The sequence below is a fragment of the Rhipicephalus sanguineus genome, chromosome 1 (genome assembly GCF_013339695.2).
Source record: "Rhipicephalus sanguineus isolate Rsan-2018 chromosome 1, BIME_Rsan_1.4, whole genome shotgun sequence".
NCBI classification, from domain to species: Eukaryota; Metazoa; Arthropoda; class Arachnida; order Ixodida; family Ixodidae; genus Rhipicephalus; species Rhipicephalus sanguineus.
The window spans coordinates 194,416,651-194,423,870 of NC_051176.1; positions in this window are offsets into that span (position 1 = coordinate 194,416,651).

Here is a 7,220-nt window from a genome sequence, read left to right on the forward strand (position 1 = left end):
CTACGCCTTCCTGGAAGTCCGCGTGCATTCTCTCCTTCACAGCCATGACTGCGTCTCAGTGCAACTCCGGGATGATTGTCCTTGAAAACGTAGTGCAGCTGGGTATCTTGTAGAAAGGCTCCATGTGGTTTATCAGCTCTTTGAAACCCCGATTTTCAACACAGCGGTAAGGCTGGAGGTCGAGCGCCAGCATTCGGGCAATCCTTGTGGTTATCGCCGTTCTCTCGCGCTGCGACAGGTCCTTGCCCGACTGCAACGCATTTTTGATGTGCGGCTGTGCTCTGTCTGGTAGTCCTTGCTTACCGCTGTCTCTCATGAACACACTGTGCAGAGAAAAATGCTTGTTCTTGAGATGATTCGCAAGTGGCATCGTCGTACTCGATGGTGTGCGCAGTTTCGTGTCACAGCTTTTGCACGTTGCCTCTTGGGCCGAGTTCTTTACGAAATGTTTCCAAATGGCACTTTTCGTTCGTTCACTTATGTCGCACCTGACCAGCAGGACCGTTGGACGATGTTTTCCGGCAGCTCGCGCGGACACAATTCGGTAGCAGGACACGTCGGCGTGGTTTCCGATTGCGAGGGACTTGGTGGTTTCGGATTGCCCGGAGAAATGACTCAAACGGCCAAACGTCGCAGAGCCAGCGGTTGGATTGTATTGGATTTGCGGCCCCACCCTTTGTAACGGGTGGGCATCAACCGATGCCCTGGCCTAAAGGACTAAACAATGAAATTAAATTTAAAAATGAAAAAGTTAAAAAGCGCACGCAAGAGTGGTTACAGACGTGTTAACTAACCACCACTAACTATGAATATGTTCACGAGAAAAGCTTCGACGAGTCAATGGAGAAGTTAAACAAGCGCCACCTCTATCCCGTTTGCGAAAGTAGAAGAAAAATTGGGTGGCTCTGCCGCCGAGAGGTGGTGCGAGTGCCGCCCAGCCAGCTGAGTGGTGGACAACTGTACGCCGAACTTGGGACCTAGGCTGTTGTGTGCGCATCTCCTGCCTTTGTCGCGTGCGGGTTTTATTGATTCTATTTTTTTCTTTTTCTTTTTGAGGCCACGACACTGAGCGTGTTCCCCCTTTGCAAAGGGGCAGGCCACTACTACATCATCATCATCATCGGCCGCGCAGAGACGCTACAGTGTAGCGACGCGACGCAACCAGCGCTGCTTGCCAGTAATGTTCTCTGTGGCGGCCGTGATGCGTGGTTTTGCGGTTCGTAATGGCGCGCTTTCATTTTATGTTCGCGAATTGCAGTCTGCGATTCTTCCCAAGTGTATCTACAACTGTTGCATGTGTAGGAAGTGAGACATAGTGCAGCTTGTGCGAGCGGCGCAAACAAAAGGCTGTCTTAATTGAGTTTCACGGCTCGGCTGTGTCACGACCACAATTTAATCTGCGTGCTCTCAGGTTCGTGACATTCAAACTTTGTGTAGTTTTGGACAGACTGTGCAGTCTCAAAGTATTGTGTGTGTTTCACCCGCCATCCAAACAGACTCGCCGAATATATCAGATATTCGAGTAACCAAATACTTCATATTCGATTCGCGAATCGAACTATTCGACAAGTTGGAATTCGATTCGTATTCGCATATTCGAGTATTCGCACACCCCTATTGAAAGCTCTTTGGGCAGCCACCTGATAGCAGAGGCACGTTGTGGAGCCTTACATACTCTTCTCAGGGTAGCCCATTGCAGTGGCGTAGCCAGGGGGGCCGGGGGGCACACTGGGCTCGTGCCCGCGCCCCAGAATTTTTTGGGGGCGAAGCTCCTTTGGGTGTGGGTCTGTCCCTCCTCTGTAGTATGTAGTAGTAGTAGTAGTAGTAGTAGTAGTAGTAGTAGTAGTAGTAGGTAGCCACCTCTAGTTCTTGGAGTCTTCACTAGACGGCGCTGTCGTAGCCACTTCTAGTTCTGAGAAAGATCCCTAGATGGCGCGGAGGCGCTCGCTGCGTTGCAGATGTATGCTGTAGTCCCTCTCCCCTCTCTTGCCTCGCGACGCCAACGCTCCACGCTCGCTGCGTTGCAGATGCGTGCTCTAGTCCCCCCCCCCCCCCCCTCTCTCTCTTTGTCTGCTAGCGAGTTTCTTGATTGAAAAAACCGACTGCTCGCGCTTCACAACCGTTCACTGACCACCCCGTTTATATAGGCACTGGATTTTGACCTCCTAGGTAGTGCCTGTGTGAGATTTCTCTTGTGCGTGATTAAACAATAAAAATTCACAGCATACATGTAAAATTAAAGTGAGCTGCAAGTCGCCATGACTCTCATCGACCCTTTAGTATAAACGCGCCCGATCTCACGTCGTTGATGATGTACTGGGCAGAATTCACGGAAGATTCACATATGGCGCGCGTCATTGGCGGAAGGCAATCGTTCGATTTAGTGCGGCGACGTACGCTAGGGGGACCGTTGTAATGAAGGGATCACTTAAACCAACAGTACAATAAAAGTTTGATGTTTAATATATACACGGTGTTTCTCACGTGTTTGCTTGATCATGTACTGGGCGAATTACTCGGGAGTGTTGATGGTTTACCGATGATTCCCTCCGGAGCTTCGCCCCACTCATCATCATTCACCCCGTGGATATGCTGTGGATTTTTTCCCATGTGACACAGAACACAAAGTGAGACTCAACCCCACTTATCTGCCCAAACCCAATGTCGGATCAAGGAGGTGTCCCCTCCTCGAAAAAAATTTCTGCTTATGCCACTGGCCCATTGTAAGGCAGGTATCGAGACCCAGTGCCCCCTTTGCAACATAGAAAAGGACAAAACAGTGGCACGCAGTCGTGAAGTGCCCAGGCATGGTTCCTGCCAGAACCGCCTCAATGCCAGAGGCACCGGGTTTTAATATGGAAGGCAATGCCACCACCACTGATGAATCTGAAGATCTGGCTACCAAGAGTGAGCCGAATTCGACATAGAAGACGTGCACATCTACAGCTAAACCTGCCTATTGGCCGCGAAATCGAGCGAAGTCTCCGCCTGGCGGCTTCTGGCTGAACCGCACCTAGTGTGGATTGCTCCATGCGTCGTCTGCTAGCCACGTTGTGTTTGCATGTGCGCGTACGACATGCAGGACGGTTTGTTCCGTTGCGTTAGTGCAACTTTAACCGCTCGTACATATGCCTAACACAATGTAAAGAAGCATTTGGCCTTGATCAGCTGTATATGTACTGTAATAAGATCAGTGAGTGCCAACGTTTTTAGATTATTTTCAGTTTGCAAACTAGCTTCCAGAGGCGGCCAGGTTTTGTCGGCGTCGCGAGAGGTGGCGCTGGCGTAGCGTTGAGATCGGTTAAGATGCAGTACGAAGGGCGATGCTTGCTTCAGCCGCGTGCTTTTGCTGCGTTGTTGGTTTGTGCTCGCGCGTTAATCTCTCATATATTCTGAGGTTTCACGCGTTCTACCAAGGCATGAGCTCATTGCAGTGATCGTGCATACGTATTTGAATAGATACCGCGAAGTGTCAGCGCAGCGCGCCTCGAGCTGTTGTTTGGGGTATGCTTCGGCTGTGGCAGTTCCGTACCGCGACGTTTCTTTATGGGAGTTTTTGTGTATGTTTAGAGGCATTGAAACCGCGTTTTCAGTTGAGGTGCAATGGAAGCGGGTCTGTTTCGACACTTTTTTAGCCCTTCTTGGCGCTCTTCGGGACTGTGATGTGACAATTGTCGGTTGTCCCGTTCACAATTAAGGACACCACTGCTGCAATAATATCTGGGGTACTCACGTGCCAAAACCACGATGGATATGATTATGAAGCACGCCGTTGTATTGCCTCCGGAAATTTAGACCATCGGGTGTTTAACGTGCACTGACATCGCACAGTACACTGTTCTCTAGCACATCCATCGAAATGCGACCGCCGCGGCTAGGATCGAACCCGCGACCTTCCTGTCAGCAGTCGAGCAACCACTGCACCACCGAGGCGGACTAAAGCCGCGGACCACGTACCACTACTGCAGAAGTTCACTCGTACATAGTGTTCAGGATGCATTTTGCAGCCAAAGACGCTTGCAAAAGCCTATGTGCTAAACGTCGCATCAGCAAAAAATAAAGCTAATGTGAAGGCTTCCCGTACAGTTCCGTCATCATGAGCAGCTCTCCGATGGTATTAGGGATGTGCGAATAGTGATTTTTGAGGCCCAATCGAATAGTGACAGAAGCGAATAGAATTGAATATGGTATACTTTTTGAATAAGTCACGAATCTGAAACAGCCATTCTTAGAACGAATTAATTATACAAATTGATGTTCACGTCCTCGTATTCATATGTTTAGTATTTATTTATTCATTTTACTCAGAGGATTCAAAACGGGACATTAGATGAGAAGTAACCCCAGAAAGAAAGGTCGGTTAGGACGATGTCAGAAGTGTATTCCATATTTCTTTCTTCTTTTTTAAGTATACTGCAGGCCCTTCACGGCCCGTGCTAGTGGGTACATGAATACATGAAAATATATACATTGCCAAAAATTCATGTTGAACATTTAGGTTTCGCCCGTACTCATTTACACCTTTGCTGTAAAAAAAAGATCGATACGTATTAGAATGGCCGCATATGCCATAGGTACACAGCATTTGTAGGCTTATGGCGGGAGGAACGCACTGGAATAGTGATTTGTTTTCCTTCTTTGGTCAGTGAATGAAGGCAACTAAAAATATTTAAAAATTGGAGCCCTTTCACGGCAGGAGTTTAGCGAGGAAAGCAACTGGAGGGATTAAGTATAGGCGTATCCACATAATTGTTCAGAAAGCGCGAATGCTCGTTGTTAAAAAAGACGTGCTCCTCAAGCGAGGTAGCGTGCCTCTAATATGCCCTACAGGAATGTCAGTTATCGCGCTTTTGCGCCAATTTTTGCCTTACGCCGTTGCAAATGACATTTTGAAATATTCGTAAAATATTCGGGCTTACAAATGACATTAAGTAGGATGGAATACTGGGCGAGTTGGTGCAGATTCATCGTGGCTAACAGCACGAAAAACACAGACGAAGACGAAAAGTGGACATGGCACAGCGCTGTGATGTGGCCGCCATTACAAATGACAGTTATTTGATTTGATGATAGAATCGAAGAAGGCACTGTTCCATTTGAATATCGAAATTTTCAAATACTCGCGCACACCCCGTAAATACGTCACTGCAAATAAATGTACGTGTTGCATTCTGTTTCACGAAATCGAATGAAAATGGCAAGACGTGTTTTTCTGGCTTCCTTGCTGGTTTTTGATTTGGTAGGGTTTTCAGCAGCTGGCGTAATACATGTTCAGGTGAGGTTCGAATATGATTGAGCATTACGGGAGCCGGAGATGATATGCGCATATACAGGGGAAAAATTAAAGCCGATTACAACGGGAAACAGAATGAAGGTAAGCGCACTGTGCAGTGTTTGCCTTATCTTTAACTTACTTTTTCATGCCCTGTCTTACGTGCTGTTTCTTGTTATAATGCTGAGATACAACTAAAACGCGCATTTCACTCAAGCCAAGTGAAATGAGAGCGACTACCACATCGAGTTAACCCCGTTGTAGTCGCTTGTCGGCCCCTTTGAATCAGCAGCGAAGTAGCAGACGACGCGCCGAGACCAATCCTAACGCGACCGCAGCGCCCCCGCCTGGTTGGCGATCGCGGCGAGCCGCCCCGCGCTGCTGGAAGGCCGCGGTCTTTGCCAACTGAAGTAATCTAAAAACGTTGGTGAGTGCACTTGTCAAGAGTGCTGTGTGTGGTCGTCGTACCCTCCATTTACGAGTCATATCAGTGTAGGTGCCGCTCTGTGGTCCAAGTGCATTGCAAAGCGCACTTGGTGTTGTCCTAAAGATTAGAAGTATTAAATCTCATGTGAATATAGCCTTTTAGCAGCTTGGTGGTAAAAAAAAAAGGCTCTCATACACTTGCGTGTTGTGGTTAGGTGTATAACTTCGGGACTGTCGTTTATAGGTTACGCGACGAGCTTTAGTTGTGTACGGTCCTGGTCCCACTACAGAGAACTACAGTGGACTCTCAGTAAACGGAAATCTGTTAAACGGAATTGCTGCTTAAATGGAACAACTGCCTTTAGTATTATTGGTTTCATACCTGAATGTTTCAACCCAGTTCATCTCTCAGTAAACGAAACTCTTGTTAAACGGAACATATTTTCCTGGTCCCTTCAGGTTCCGTTTAATGAGAGTCTACTGTATTTCTGTGAAGTCACGTCTGACACCTCAGTACTTAAATTGTCCTCTAAAAAGAACAGAAAAAGGAATGACACGGAAATCGCAAAACTGAGTTGCCTTGCGCAATTATAACTTGTGGCGAAACGTATACAGTCGATCCCGGATATATCGAACTCGAAGGGGATCGCGAAATAGTTCGATATATTGATAATTCGAAATACGAAATATGCGTATTGCCTCGACACAGTTTTCTAAAATCGTAAAAAGCACGAATGTGACGATTTGCTCACATATGCTTAAGAACAAGGCAAGAACTTCTTTTGCAAGTTAGCGCACTTTATTTCGCATGAAAAAAGTCCATCAACTTGTCTTGCTTCTTGCGCGCCGTGAATTCATCAAATCATCGTCAATATTATATAAGCTTTCCAAACAAGTAAATTCAGCACCTTCCACCACAACAGCGGTGATCGACGCTGAACGCTAATGCGAGCTCTGTAGTGCGGTAAAGGGTTTAGCGGTGGCAGTGGCGGCTGGCATCTTCAAACCGCACGGGTCTATTTCCGCAGCACCGGCAACGTAAGCTATGATCTCGGCATCGATGCAGTCAGAAACAGCTACGTCGTTATCTGCACCGATGAAGTCACTCGCTCTGCTCCCGTCCGATACGGAGCCCGGAGACGCTAAGTCGCAAAATTCACTGACGCACCGTACGCCGTAGTCGGCGGTCATGACGCGCCCGAAGTCGTCACCTGGCACCAAGGCCCGTAAGGAAACAGTGCACGACGGTGCTTTACTTGACGTCGTTTCAAGCACCGGTCATCATTTTTATCGCTACGAGCGGGTCAATGTTTAGTTCGACTCCTGAATGACGATTTATCAAAAACAAAGTGCGAACTACAAACAGTACGCATTCTGCAAGATACAACGCTGCACCGCTGCACGAAGAAACATTTCTCCACCGTGGACATGTTGGCGATGCCGATGGCACTTGTGGCTTTGCAGAAGGCAGCCGCTGCTTTGGCGAGAAATGCGAAAAAAAGCGTAGCCTCTGAGAGGGGCG